At 42.9% G+C, this 14,973-nt stretch overlaps 1 protein-coding gene and 1 long non-coding RNA gene across 13 annotated transcripts in view; one reads left to right on the top strand and one right to left on the bottom strand.

Annotated features, from left to right (window-relative positions):
- INPP4A (inositol polyphosphate-4-phosphatase type I A) overlaps positions 1-14,973 on the top strand; it is a 102,163-nt gene that overhangs the window by 19,262 nt on the left and 67,928 nt on the right. The window lies entirely within an intron of this gene.
- LOC143840220 (uncharacterized) overlaps positions 2,508-14,973 on the bottom strand; it is a 61,584-nt gene continuing 49,118 nt past the window's right edge. Inside the window, exons 2-3 of the long non-coding RNA XR_013232075.1 lie at positions 5,866-5,957; positions 2,508-4,478 (exon numbers count right to left, since the gene is read on the bottom strand). This is a non-coding gene — a long non-coding RNA (uncharacterized LOC143840220). The remainder of the gene's footprint in view (positions 4,479-5,865; positions 5,958-14,973) is intronic.

Below are 14,973 nucleotides of genomic sequence, written 5' to 3'. Positions count from 1 at the left end.
GAGCTGTGTTAGAATTCCATAGGTGTCTGCAGGCTCAAACAGGTTGGGGGCCTGTGCATTGTTGCTTGGAATCAACCAGGGAAATAGGGCCAGGCTTAGGGGGGGAGAAATATTTGTTCATACAACATATAATTAACTTACAGAGCACATTACAACAAACTGTGTTCAAAGGACTAGGCAAAGTCTGGTAGGAGAAGGCTGCCAATGGCAACAAGTCAAGAAAGCTAAGAGGAGAGCTCTCAACCCCCCCCTCCCCCCCACTTTGCCCAGCACAAAAAGTGTCAATACCTTCTTTAAAACCCATTAAGCAATTGGGTCACAGACAAATTTAAAATTCATTTTGCAGGGCAGGAGTACTCATCCTAGCCCTCTGGTTTAATTTTAATATTGTACACCTAGGGCTGGTGTTAGCCCCCCCCCCCCCCCCCCCCCGCGCGCTGTAGCACTCTGCCTGGCCTGAATCTTAGTGAAATCCATTGGTTTTAGGCTTGTAGAACTATGCCGTTGCAAACCACATGGCATTAGAGGACGGCATTGCTTGGAACTGTGCTCCTGCTTCTGTCCGTGTTTCTTCTCTTGACCCAGCCTAGTTTTTGAACAATCTCCCAAATGAGCCAAAGTCAATTTAAATTTGGGCTGTCATAGTTTATTAATAATTTTTAATTAGTGGAGTTTTTTCCTGGCCTCAGCTTATATGGGGTGACATATTTTCCCTTTTGAGGAACTTGTGGATCATCTCTGGGTTCTTGAAAACAAGGATGTGCCTCTAGTGCTGTTGGAAGTCGTTGGGTCTCCCAGTGCTCAGTTTGTATGGATGAATCTTAATCTGTGAGTAGCTACGGTCATGTGAATAAAGGCCAGAGGGGAATCCTGAGCCCCTACTTCTTAATTTTATTACAGTCTTGAGTGTCAGCAAGTGAGAGGAAAAATACCCTTCTTTTTTACTTCATTTATTATGGTTCCCTGTCTGCTTGTCTGTTTATTTTCAGGGACTTTTGATAAGATTAGGCCTCTGTGTTAGAGAATGTGTATAATTGAAACGTAATCTGCATTGGGGTTGAGCACTTGACTGCTCAAAAGGACTAAATTTTGTTAAATTTAGAAAATTGGAAGAGGAGATTTTAATCAACAATGAAATTAATTAAAATTGTAAATATTAAAAATTATAAATTTGGGGCAGTTATTTCAAAATGTGAACAATTCACCAAACAGTATGCCAGTGACACCCTACGCTTACAAACTTAAAAAAAAATTAAATCCATGTTTTAAGAATGTGAAGGAACCTTGACAATGATTGCAGTCAGTCCCATCGTATGGCCTTCTCTCTCATCAATACACTTCATAAATGCTTTTGTATCTCACATTCTCTTTTTGACCTATATTTCTGCATTCAGGCAGCTCATACTGCACATCTAAACAAAAGTGAAAGTCTTTCCTAGGAGCCAATTCATTCTGAGTCAATGACACGCTATTGTCTGCCTTGGACAATTACAATTCTATATACTTTGAACAGTGTTCTGGCTGTTCAGGGCTCCCAGTCATGTTCATTCAGCTCTGCTTTACTACATTTAACAATTTTGCACTACAGTGAGAACTTATATTTTGCAGCCCACGTCTTCCATGGTGTCCTGTCCACACCATACAAAAAGCAGAAGTGCATTTCTTTTGATTGTAGAAGTAGAATAAAAAATCACTGTGGTATGACATGTCTGCATTTCTAGAAATATATATGAATAGTAACACATCTGTTGACTTTTTAAAAACTTCCAGTGGCAGTCCTTTGGGAGCCTGTTGTGGTGGTCTCACAATTTTTTTTTTGAGGGGGAGGGTAATTATGGAAGACATGAGACTGCTACTAAGAAGAGGGGGCTGAAAAGCTTCCACATGCAAAACATCCCATGGGAGGCTTTGAACCCCAGGCTATCTTTATGCATGTTGAAGTTAGAAGAAGAAGAAGAGTTGGTTCTTATATGCCGCTTTTCTCTACCCGAAGGAGTCTCAAAGCGGCTTACAGTCGCCTTCCCTTTCCTCTCCCCACAACAGACACCCTGTGAGGAGGGTGAGGCTGAGAGAGCCCTGATATCACTGCTCGGTCAGAACAGCTTTATCAGCGCCGTGGCGAGCCCAAGGTCACCCAGCTGGTTGCATGTGGGGGAGTGCAGAATTGAACCCGGCATGCCAGATAAGAAGTCCGCACTCCTAACCACTACACCAAACTGGCTCTCTGGGACTTGTTTCTCTTTCAGGATAGAAAAGGGGGGGGATCTGTTCTTTTTTATTGCCAAAAAAAAATCACAAATGGGAAATTAGATGCCTAAGTTCAGATGCTAAAAGTAAAAGGAACGTCATGGTATAGGTATTTAAAACCATCTTGTGGGAAGAGAAGGTAGACAGTGTGCAACTTGGCACTGCTTGTTTATCACCTTATTATTAGCCTGGAAAATTAACTTCTAGAACATTGTTGTCATCCGACTGATTAAAAAAAAAAACCAATAAGCAAAAGGAGCTCATGTGCTCTGTGCCACACAGTAGATGTTTATTTTTAAATGTATATATATTTTTTTAATCAGGAAATTTCCCCTGTACTATATGTATCTATGAGTATAGCTGTGTTTTATTAAATAGACATTGTTTTGGGAACAAGAGATTACTGCTGGGATAAAGAGAGGAGGAAATGGATGAATTTTCATTCTAGAAGAAGAAGAGTTGATCTTTATACCCCGCTTTTCTCTGCCCAAAGGAGTCTCAAAGCGGCTTACAATCACCTTCCTTTCCTCTGCCCGCAACAGACACCCTGTGAAGTAGGTGAGGCTGAGAGGGCTCTGAAAGAGTGCTCTGTGAGAACAGATAGACTGTGACTAGCCCAAGGTCACCCAGCTGGCTGTATGTGCAGGAGCAGAGAATCAAACCTGGCACGCCAGATTAGAAACTGCCGCTCTTAAGCTGGTTCTAGAACTACATGGCTGCCATCAGCATATCAATATTTCTATTGAATAGTATTTCTTTTCACAGAGATATGTATATATCATCAACATGTCCATTAACTTTACATGCCAGATTTTTGGGAGACATTTAGGACTCCTAGGCCATTTTTTCAGTACTCTTGCTGACTACCATTAGAAGCAAGCAATTCTGCTCAGGCTTCCTTGAAACGAACAGGAGCTAAGTCCTTGAAACGAACAGGAGCTGTTCACACCCAAGAATTCCATGGTGACTTTTGATCCTCGGCTGTGCAATTCCCAGAACTCACAACTTGAGGTAGCTGCTTCACCTGTCTTAATAGCTGGGTGTGTCTGTTCTTCACCCAGAATATTGCATCATCAGGAAAGTCATTAAATATCCAGAGAATCTGCTGTGCATGCATTGAAGGACATTCATTAAAAGGTCTTCCACATGCAAGAAGTGGACTGCTGGCTGCTATTTTGGGGGGGGGAAGGGGGGAAATCTCATCTGTAAAAGCCAAAGGATTCACAAGACACAGAGCCCCCCCTCCATTGTTCAGAGAAGTTGTGAATAATTTATAGATGCATTGCTATTAGACATGCCAGCAGCCTTGAAAAATAATGTCCTGCCAGTTTTAAAAAGAACCTTATTACATGGAAATAGGTGGCTGAAACTTTTGTAGCTTGGAGGAAAATAATATCGCCTAGTAATTATCATCCCATTAAGCTTTTGCTTAAAGGGACAGGACATATTTTTGTCTAGGCAGCCGCCAACTGTAGCTCTCATGCTGATATATGTATGTATAGGTATGTACATAGTATTTATATAAGGGCACTGTTACAGGATTTTGCCCTTTTTGTCAAACTACCATTCTGGAATGGAAATGGGACCAGTATTTCTGATGGCAAAAGTGTTTCAGATATTTAGGCCTCAATATTACATTTCAAATTAGCAACTGTGTATAGTTCTGGAAGAAATATTTATGCATCAGATATGGGGGCAGCATGGCACATGGGGATTTTTCCATCTGGCTACAACAGAAGAATATTAATTCATATGCTAACAGAGGCAGGTTTAAGAAAGGAGAATTAGTTACTGGCAAATGACAAACGAATCACACCTTGAATGGGAGGGGTGAAAACAATAGAGAACAAACAGTGGTGTGTATAAAATGCAAATTGTCGACTCATGCAGCCTTATTTTGCAACAAGCTTATGTCAGGAAGGGGAGGGGATTTAACTTTCTCCTGCCACATGGTTTTTGCTAATCAAAACTGGCCTCCCTGCTTTTTAAAGTTGAAAAAGGACACGTTTTTAGAAGGTAAATTGAAATCTAGCAAGGAGTTGGTCTGGAAACTTTATCCTTTCATGTAGCTTTTCTAAAATGCCTTAGCTGGAGAATCGCCCACCCCCCCCAGAGGCATTGTCAACGGAGTTCCTCATTTTTCAGTCTGCACTAGATCAAATCACATCAGGTGCCTGAGATTTTTCCACACATAGAATCCCCTGAAAGCAGCCATGTGGGGGAAGAAGAATCTGAAAAGGGAACAGAGGCAGATGTTAGACGGGTGAGATGTGCAACTTATTTGCACACATTATTCCAATAAATTATTTGCTTGTATGAATACTTAACCGCCATGGGAAACCATAGCATCTGTGAATAGGGGAATGGTCACCAAAGTATTATCCGTAGAAATAGTCTTTCTGACTTCCCTGTAACGTTGTGCGACTTTAAGCAACCCACTTACGTGAGAATTTGTTACTTGAAACACAAAATGCCTGCCGTGTTTAGTTAGGATTGCCCTCTACCAGGACATGTGTGTGTGCATAGATTATCCTATCCCTTTAGTAGAGGCTAAATGGGATATATTCTTCCACATCATGAAGACCTTCACCTGCCTGTTTTTCCAGGCTTGTTGGCAACCTTTGCAATGAGCCTTAGCAGTTTAGACTGACTAGCAGTGCTGCTCCCTGCTGGTGGTTTACAGCAAACCAGAATTTTTGTTTTTGTGGGGATCTCATCTGGGGAGGAGCGAGTGCAGCTGCGATTTCCCTCATTGGGCTACCTCAGCTGTTTTTTTACAACTTTTGTAAAAACTAGCACTAAAAAAAGCTGCAGTTGGGGGAAAGTTTTTTTTCTTCCAAATATCGTGTAATCTGTTGAGTTATAGAATCATAGAATTGGAAGGGGTACTACAGGCCATCTAGTCCAACCCCTTGCTCAATGCAGGATCAGCCTAAAGCATCCAGGATAAGAATCAGTCCAGCTGCTGCTTGAACTGCAAGTGAGTGGGTGCTCACCACCTCCTTAGGTAATTGACTCCACTGCTGAAGTATTCCGACTGTGAAATTCCCCCCCCCACCCCACCCCGATATCAAGTTGATCTTGTTATACAGGTAGTTTAAGCCCATTACTGTGGGTCATATCTTCTGCTGCCAACAGGAACCACTCCCTGCCCTGTGTTGAATGATAACCTTTCAAAGACATAAAAACAGCAATCATGTCCCCTCTCAACCTCCTCCAGGCTGAACACTCCCAAGTCCCTCAACCTTTCCTCATAGGGCTTGGTCTACAGGCCCCGGATCATCCTCGTCGCTCTCCTCTGCACCTTCTCAATTTTGTCCACATACTTTTTGAAGTGAGGCCTCCAGACCTGCACACATTACTCCAGGTGTGGTCTGACCAATGTGGTATACAGTGGGGCTATGATAGCTTGCAATTTCAGTGTGATGCCTCTGTTGATGCAGCCTAAGACTGCATTTGCCTTTTTTACCACCACATCACCCTGCTTGCTCATATTTAGCCTACAGTCCACAAGTACCCCAAGATCTCGTTCACACACACTGCTACCCAGAAATGTATCTCCCATCCAGTATGCATGCTTCTCATTTCTGTGATCCAGATGTACAGTTCTGTACTTACCTTTATTGAATTGCTTCCTGTTCTCATTTGTGTGTTCAGCTCTTGTTGAACTCAATCTCAATCTTCTGGGGTATCTATCTTCTCTATCTTTCCTGTATAATGAAATACAAGTGCTTGCTGATATGTTGAAAGCTGAACAAACGTAATAATAATAAATCCTGAAAAGACTGCAGTTTGAAAAGACAAAGTCCAGTTTGTAGCAACCTAGCCTGGTCCCCACACATTACAGTGAATGCATGTGTAATTCATGCACAGTGTATGCTTGCATGCAGAGTCTTTGGGATGGAAGAGGAAATTTGAATTGAGTCATGTCTTGTAGTAGGAAATTCTCAGCTGTAGAAACAAGCATGTGGGAAGTCATTGTGGCTGTGTTGTGGTGCAAGAATGAAGTGCAGTGAGGGGTGTTTTCTAGCCCAGCACTGAGCTAGAAAAGGGTTCTAAACTGCCCCGAGCAACAGAGAACTCCTCCCAGGGCCATGTCTGTTTCACAGTGGCTGCCTCTAGCCCCTTCCTGTTTGTTTCAAAAGTGAGGAATTGAATGGCTTCCCAGTGCAAAGCGCATGCTGAACAACCCAGCTGAGTTTTGCTTAAACACTCCCACAAGTGTACTTTGCCTCTTATAAGTTTCCCTTTGACCTTTCAGGGTGGGTTGTAAAACAAAACTGTTTCCAATACCTGTTCAGTTTACAGGGCACAAGGTTCAGGTGCTGTGATAAAAACGTCCAAGTTGTAGAATTAACTCTGTCCCTTCCCTTCCCTAATGCTGTTTGGGTACAAAAGATAAGAGAGCTTTAGCTGTTGCTGAATGTGGGAAGGAAGGGAGACATCTCTTGATTTTTAAATAACACGTGATGGAACCAAATGTTAAGAAAAATTCTAGGAAGTTAAAATAAGATGGGTGAAACACATGCTGGCACATTTGAACGACTTTATTCTGGCTTTAAAGAACATTCAGTTCGCAGAGGGGAAGATAGATGGGTTTGGGTGACATTGTGCTAGTCATGATACTGCCCTTCATTACTATAGTTTACCACATTGCTTTTTTAAAATGAAGACTGTGATTTCACAGACCTGTACAGTTAAGGAAGAGTGGTACTTGATGACTTTAGACTCCAGTAGACATGAAGGATCTGAGAAATGCAATCTGTGCATGTACACTCAGTCCAGTGGCATTAAAGTCGGTAGTAATTTTCCTATTTATTCCAGCAGGATCTTTTTTGAACAATGGGTTCATGGCAAATTTGCATTGGGTTCCATGATGCCCCTCTCCAGCACTTTGATTTAGCTAGTGTGAAATTTAAGGGATTTTTCTATTCGGCAGCTATAGCCCATGCTGTTTTGTTCTGGTGGTCCCTTGAAAACTCACTAGCAGACTTTTTTTGCTGGGGTGGCGAATGCAGCAGGCAGGAAGAGACGGGAATGGTATGGTCCGCTAGTGATGTTCTGCGAGCCCATCTCAGACAGAGGAGTCCATCATAAAGGTACAGCCTGTGCTAATTCTGCCTCAGTGTTTACAGTCTTTTTGTTAGCAGCTGGAAGCACTCCCCTTGCTTCTTAGAATCCTTCCTTCTCACAGGAAGTCCTCCAGGGGGATCACTCCCCCTGCCCTGACTTCTGGTGCTCCTGTCCACCTCTTTCCCTACCTGGCATCTCTTGGGCTTTTCCTCCAGAGGGCTCACTATTACTGCATCTCTGCCAGGAGCTCCAGGTTCACCCAGAACTCTGGGCTGTCAGGATAGTTTTGTTCCCACTCCCTCCAACATGTCCAGTCAGGCTTCATTCTCTCCTGCTCTGTTGGCCTTGACTGATCTCAATTTTTTTTCTCATTATGGATGGGGACCTGCCCTCCAATATGACATGCCTGCCCAGCATTTGGAATAGGGCATCAGAATGAAGGGCATCAGGGTGAGCCACTGTTGCCCATAGCAGTGTGTTAGCTCCAGTGGTTCTAATCTAGGGCTCTCTCCTCCCATCAAAGCCTCTTCATTGAGGTGGCCATCCGTACCCCTTCTTCCAGGGGACAGCAGGAAGGTTTCCTCTGGATCGCACAAATTCTATTCTTTGGCTCCAGCAGTGTTCTGACTTCTGAGGTTCTGCACCAGCTTGGATGAGTGTGGGGAATACAAAGGAATCCTGGAAACAATCTCAGCTGCGTTTGTTTATTCAATCATTGAGCTGAATAGCTTGTTTGGCACTAACCTGTATTTTTGTTTCATTTCTTACGTTCACTTGGGCTTCATTTTCCTCAATAAAATGAACGCGAGTCTCCCTTTTGTAGAACAGCCGCCGTTTGTCTCACAATTATTATTGTGAAGGTAGCAGTTGGCGTTACCAAACAAATGTCCTGTATTGATTTCAGAACCAGAGACTTCTCACAATAAATTGTTTTGGGTGGCTTGTTTTCTTTCCTTTACCCTCAGAATTTCGTTTTTCAGACGTTCTGTTCATGTAGGAGAACCTTCACATTTGAAGCCGCCTGAAGTCAAGCAGTCTGCGATTCAGACAGAAGGCGGCAGCCGGAAGATACCACCGCTGATTACCATCCCTAGCAAACCGTTTTACGTAGATATCTTTTAATTGTAAGGGGGACAGTGCAGAGCGGTGGCAGCTTCTTGCTGCAATTAGAAACCTAAGAATACCCATTATGTAGACAATAAGGGATGAGCCAGGGTTTCGTGCTTGACTGCCTTCCCTCCAAAGATATCGGGTCTTCAACCTGCTGTTGCTTTTGCTAAGCAACCTCGTCCCTCCCTGGAGTGGCAGACTCTTGCACAGCAGATGGGCGGTGTATATGTAACCAGGCTAAAAAAATAATAATGCTCATTCAGTGGCACTCTGTGTTTTATGTAATGCCGGGAAGCCATGTTAGGGGTAGTTGAGACGGGAAGATGTTGCTGTTGCATACAGGATTTGGCTGGGCGTGTAGATTCGGATTCGAAGAGCTAAACTTGAGAGGGAACTTTTTTGCTTGCAGTTTGGAGACGCCTGGCTTGTGGTGATACACAGCATTTGAGATTTTGATAGCCTTTAGGTAGTCTCTGTGTGCTGCTTTAAGTGCTCTCTGTGTTAGTGCTGTGCAGTTCAGATTTAGTGAACTAAGGAGTAATGAAGACCATTTCTGAGCAAAGTTCCTTCCCTTTTTATGTTCCAAGGCACAGGAGAATCGGCTTAGGAGATTTGCAAAGCATGAAATGCATGCTTATCCAATCTCATTTCAAGTATGAACAGCTAACGCTTTTGAATTCAACTTGAGAGAGACTTATGAATAATATATGACATTTTACAACAATTGCCTCATTTGGAAAAGGAGGAAATTTCTGGTTGGGCCCTAACAAAATTTATGATACTAATGGTTAAGAATTTGCATTTGAATCATAGCTGCATTTAAACTGATTATTTACTCAGGGGAGCATGAAAATATTGCAGTGCACACCTGCTAGGCTTGGTTTACACCAGAACTCACAAAGTCTTAACTTTTTGACATCTATTTTCAGTATCAGAATTCAATTAGTTAGCATTTGCATTTGAGTTGGGGGTAAAGGCCCAGAATGTGATACTGTGACTGAATAGGAGCCCCTGCCTGACTTTCATTCTGATTTTTGGTGTTGCTGTTCTTTCATAAATTAATTTTGCTGTTGTTTCTGAGCAAATATGATGTTAAATGCAAGTGCAAAATTATTTTTTTTATCTTAGCAGTCCTTTTTCATCTGCAGAACTGCTTCTGGGGGGTCATTTTGGATTGGAAGAGTGACATCGAAAGCAGAGTTTGTCTGCTTTCCCTTCCTGCACACCATTTGCCCCCTTCCAGTGGAATTCCAAATACAAGCGCAGCTATTCTTGGAGCCACAACGTGGAAAAGCAACTGGGGGGGATGCGCAATTTGGAGACAAGAATAGGGACAAAAGGGTTACCAATCTCCAGGTAGGGCCTTGCTCTCTCCTGGAATTACAATTCATTTCTAGGCTACAGAGATCAGTTCCTCTGGATAAAATGGCAGGGTGTGATAGCCTGCTGAGGTCCTTTGTCCCAAATTCCACCCTCTCCAGCAAGCTCCACCCCAAATGTCCAGGAATTTTCTAACCCGAAGTTGGCAGCCCTATTAAACAGTTCTGTTGTCTTAGTGTAAGGTAAAGGTATCCCCTGTGCAAGCACCGAGTCATGCCTGACCCTTGTGGTGACACCCTGCAGCCTTTTCTTGGCAGACTCAATGGTTTGCCAGTGCCTTCCCCAGTCATTTACCACCCAGCAAGCTGGGTACCCATTTTGCCGACCTCGGAAGGATGGAAGGCTGAGTCAACCTTGAGCTGACTGCTGGGATCGAACTCCCAGCCTCATGGGCAGAGCTTTCAGACTGCGTGTCTGCTGCCTTACCTCTCTGCGCCACAAGAGGCTTTTAGTGTATCTCTGTGTAAATATGCCTAATTCTGCTACCAGTAGTTGAAAAGGAGACAAGACTCCATTTAACATTTTTCCTCCTGAGAGAAGTTTGTGTAAAAAATGTGATTGCCGGGTCAATAGATCAAATAGAATAGCATTAGACCTGCAAAAATGTATCATGTCCACACCATAATTGAGCCTTGAGTCATAGTTAGAATGTCAGGGGAATGTCATGACCTTTCACATTTCTTTGCACCCCCTTTCCTGCATGCTCTCTTTTCTTCTTTGATTCATCTCACATCCTTTATTCTATGGATGAGGACTCTCTCTTTTGAAGTAGCACTGTAGCTGCCTCAGAACTAATCAGGATTGTTTATCATCAGAGTCTGAAGCCTGGTTTTGGAGTTGGCTTGCAGTTCCTAAAAGTTTCATTTCTGCTTGAGTGGTTTTAAATTGTACTCAGTTGTCCGGAAGTAGTCATGTCCTGTGCAACTGGCAAATCTAAAGGAGAGGTTTTACGCCTCTAAAATCTGGTGAGTTTGGTGACCAAGTCTGAACACTGTGTACAAAATGCTTGTTTGATGCATGCAAATTGTTCCCCTTGTGTTTTTTAAAGCTCTTAATAAAAGTGTTGCACGAAATGTAATGATCCATTTTTGACAAGAGGTTAGAAGCATATATAGTTAGGAACTAGAAAAAAATGGGGAAGTATAAATTCCGCAGGGTACTGGGCTTTGTTTGTTAAAAGCCCGGCCAAACATCTTTTTTTTGCATATTTTCATGTAGTCATGTTTTGAAATCTTGGGAACTAGAAGAAAAGTGGTTTTTTTATACCCTGCTTTTCACTGCCTGAAGGAGTCTCAAAGTGACTTATTAAGACAAATTGCTCTTCCTTCCTCTCCCCATAGCAGACACCTGTGAGGTAGGTGAGACTGAGAGAGCTCTGACAGAATTGCTCTAGAGAACAGCTCTGACAGGACTGAGACTAGCCCAAGTTCACCTAGCTTACTGCATGTGGAGGAGTGGGGAATCAAACCCAGCTCACCAGATTAGAAGCCGTCACTCTTAACCAGTGCACCAGTGGTTCTCAACCTTCCTAATGGCGCGACCTTTTAATGCAGTTCCTCATGTTGTGGTGACCCCCAACCATAAAATGATGCAAGGGTTCTTTCACAGAAAGTAAACCAAAACTGACCAATGGTGTGAAGATCCATTGTTCATGATTTTATATAAATTGTTTTTCCCCCGGGATCTCTCAGTTCAGTTCTGCCTCTTGTCCTGCCGAGCTGCACTGCCACCTGGAGCGCCTGGCAGGCAACTGAGCTGGGCTGGAGGCGCTGCTGGAGCAGCTGGCGGCCAAGCACAGGCACCTGCAGGAGGAGCGGCAACAGAGGCAGCGCTCCACCCCCTGGCCAAGCTGCTTGACCTGCCATGACCCCTGTGAAAGGCTAGGTCGACCCCCAAAAGGGTTCCGACCCCCAGGTTGAGAACCACTGCATTACACCAAGTTGGCTAGAATCTTGATTATTTTAAATATATAGGGAAGCAGGGTTTTTTTTCAAGATTAGTTTCTGGATCATTTCATGGTTATGCTTTGAATGTACACAGGACAATACAAATTGCTCCAAAAGGGTATTTAAGTTACATTTCTAACATTGGACTAAGAGGGTCTGTTTCTTAATAAAAATGTCATCTTATTTACTAGCAGAAATGCCAGATCTTTAATTATCAGAGCATTAGCCTTGTACTGTTTTTTTCTCTTTTAATAATCCTTAGGAACATTGGGTCGAGGTGCAGAATACACTGTTGCATTGCTAATGAGAAACATACTTCTGATGTTATTGAAATCTAAGGAGCCTGGCTGCCTTTAATTGGGTCTGCTATTTTTAATCTGTCTTGCAGGTTTGCTTGTGTGATACATTACATTCAGGCAGTGAAGGACTGAGTCTGTAAAATGCTGATGATCTGAAATCTGGTAAACAAGAAATGCTATGGAGATTCTAATGTATATTATATACTTGCTAGAGACTAGAGAATAGTCTCTATTGACCCAAGTAGGACTTACTACTGAAAAAGAATGATAAGATGCAGCAATATATGACTAATCCCAGCAATAGGCATTTCTGTTGACACGGCTTAAATAGTGAAAACCTTTCATGGGGAGTCAACTATGTTGCTTTAGACCAGAGGTGGGCAAGCTATGGCCCTCCAGATGTCCATAAACTACAATTCCCATGAGCCACTGCCATGGTAATTGCAGTCCACGGACATCTGGAGGGCCACAGTTTGCCCACCCCTGCTTTAGGCTATAAAATGCACTTCTTTAAAAGATGCTTTTACTTTATGAATGGCCGTTTTTGTCTTGGGTGGCCACAGTATATTGAGCCAGTATCTTGAAGTTGGCTTGTAAAGCTGATAGATTCATAAGAGTCCACAATGATGACAGGTATTTTAAAAAATCTAGTGAGAACATCTGCCAGAGCTCTCCCTCATCTCAGGCTGAACCTCAAAATTGTTTGGAGAAAGAATCAATTTGGTGCTTTCTAAATATCTCCCAAAGAAATGCTACAGGGATAAGCCATATGTCCTGGATATAGAGGAGGTATGGCTTTCCAATCACGTCATGCTTGGTTTGGTAGTGCTACGGGGACGCAGGGGGAGGGAATGAGTTCCCTCCATGCTTGGAAGATGAGATAGAATGAGATGTGGAGTCCAGTCCCACAGTCGTACTGTGCCATGAAGTTACTGCCAGGCACCTCTGAGGCCCAGTGCGATGTCTGAACAGGTATGGCCAAATTGTGCATGATTATTATCAGTCACACTTTGTTTGGCCCTTGCAGATTTACGTGGGGTTTGTCAGTATTTGACATGGGATCCTTTATAATGCAACTTTCATAGAAATGTGTTTTGTACCCCATTTCCAAGGTGCCTTTATCCTGAAGATTCTCTCCAGCGCTCTTTCTCAGGTCTTCCTTGTGATGGCTTCTTGTGGTGTTCAATACACCTGTTCTCCTGCCAGAGAACTAAAAGGGATTTCCATCTCCTTGTATAAGCAGTGGATGTAATTTGGGAGGTAATTGTATTCTCTGAGGGCTAGTGGCTGTTATTAGGTACTTCACCTAAAGGAGTTTTACATACATAGAATGTGGATTGAAGAGGGGAAATCTTCCTGTGTTCCAGCCCAAAAGCGATGCGGTGTTTAAAAATGATCCATAAACTGATCACAAATGTGTGAAACAGGGGAACCTTTTTGTTTTCTATTAATATGCCACCATGTATAGAAGTAATAGTAGTAATATTTGCTGCAGTTTATTTATTATTAATAACTTTATAATTAGGTTTCTATACCATGCCTTTTGACATTGCCGACTCAATGTGGCTCAGCCTCACAGCATTCAAATACACACGACATAGCTGCATTAAACAATAAGACACAATTAAAAACAGTTAAAAATTATTCAGTGCCTGCATTGGCCATGGGTCTTAGTTTCTGCATCCCATTCTCCTGTTTAGGGGGTGGGTTATTTTAGGGAGGGCCAGTTCAATGCTGTCATTCATTGGCCCCAACCAAAAGTCTGGTGGAAGAACGCTGTTTTGCAGCGTTCAAGACCACTTGAATCTTGATCCAGAACATCACTGCTTCCAAACAATTGGCAAAGGTCTCTTGGACTGAATCCAGGCAGCTGTCCAGCAGGAGATAGAACTGGGTGTCATCAGCATATTGATGGCACTGTAGCCCAAATCTCTGGACCAGCTGGGCTAGAGGGCACATAAAGATGTTGAATAAAGTGGGGGATAGAATGCCACTCCCTTGTCCAAGATTAAGATTGTAATTACACTACTTCTGCTATCACTTGATGACTGCATGAGTTTGACCTCTCCAGGTTCCCAGATCCACAGATCATAGGCCTTGCATCCCTCCATAACTGGAGGCATGCCAGATGACAAACTGCATTGCACCTGCCTCTGTTGGATTAAGGTGCTTTGCAGTGGCGGAGGACCTAGAAAGGTTGCTGCTTCACCTGCTGCTCTCCTTCCCCTTGCTTACCTCCAGCAATGTTTTGGATTCATGATCATTTTGCAGATATGAGTCCAGAGCCCTGCAGTGTTAAAGGCACCTGGAGAAGAAGGGAATTTTCATGAAGAGGGGGGAGGATCTGGTACTGCCTTGTCTCTAACCTTTCTGTTCTACAAAGCATTCCTTTTGGGCTCCTTTTTCAGATGTCTCCACTGTAACCTGCACTCTTGTCTTTTGTTGGTCGTGGCTTGGCTATAATGCAGTTTAGCAGATGTATTTGTTGTGCAGCTGGAATTCATCCAAAGGATCTGCATGAAGCATTTTAGCATCAGATGTGTAGTTCGGTTTCAAAGGCGTAGTCTGCATGGGAAATAAATGCAGCTCAGAAGAGAGACTTGCTACAGGGATTGCTGGGTGCATGGAGGAACATTTGTGCTTCTCTCTTTTTTTTCTGTAGTTTTGTTACAAAAGCTTTAAGTGCATGAAATAAAGTGCAGTGGCCTTAAAGAAGCCTGGCATGGAACCTGAAATTTGCTAGCCTAAATAAAAATGTAGAATCTCTTTATTAATTTCTTCTGCAGCAAAAGTCTGGTTTTAAAAGCTCAGGACAATGAAGATTAAGCCAGAAACAGAATTCTCTGTGCTTTGCTTTCAAAAAAAGAAAAGGAAAATATGTGACTCAATATAAAGGAAAATATGTGACCCTCAAGACT

Source organism: Paroedura picta, chromosome 6 (assembly GCF_049243985.1).
Source record: "Paroedura picta isolate Pp20150507F chromosome 6, Ppicta_v3.0, whole genome shotgun sequence".
Classification (NCBI taxonomy): Eukaryota; Metazoa; Chordata; class Lepidosauria; order Squamata; family Gekkonidae; genus Paroedura; species Paroedura picta.
This window is presented reverse-complemented; position numbering and strand designations above follow the sequence as displayed.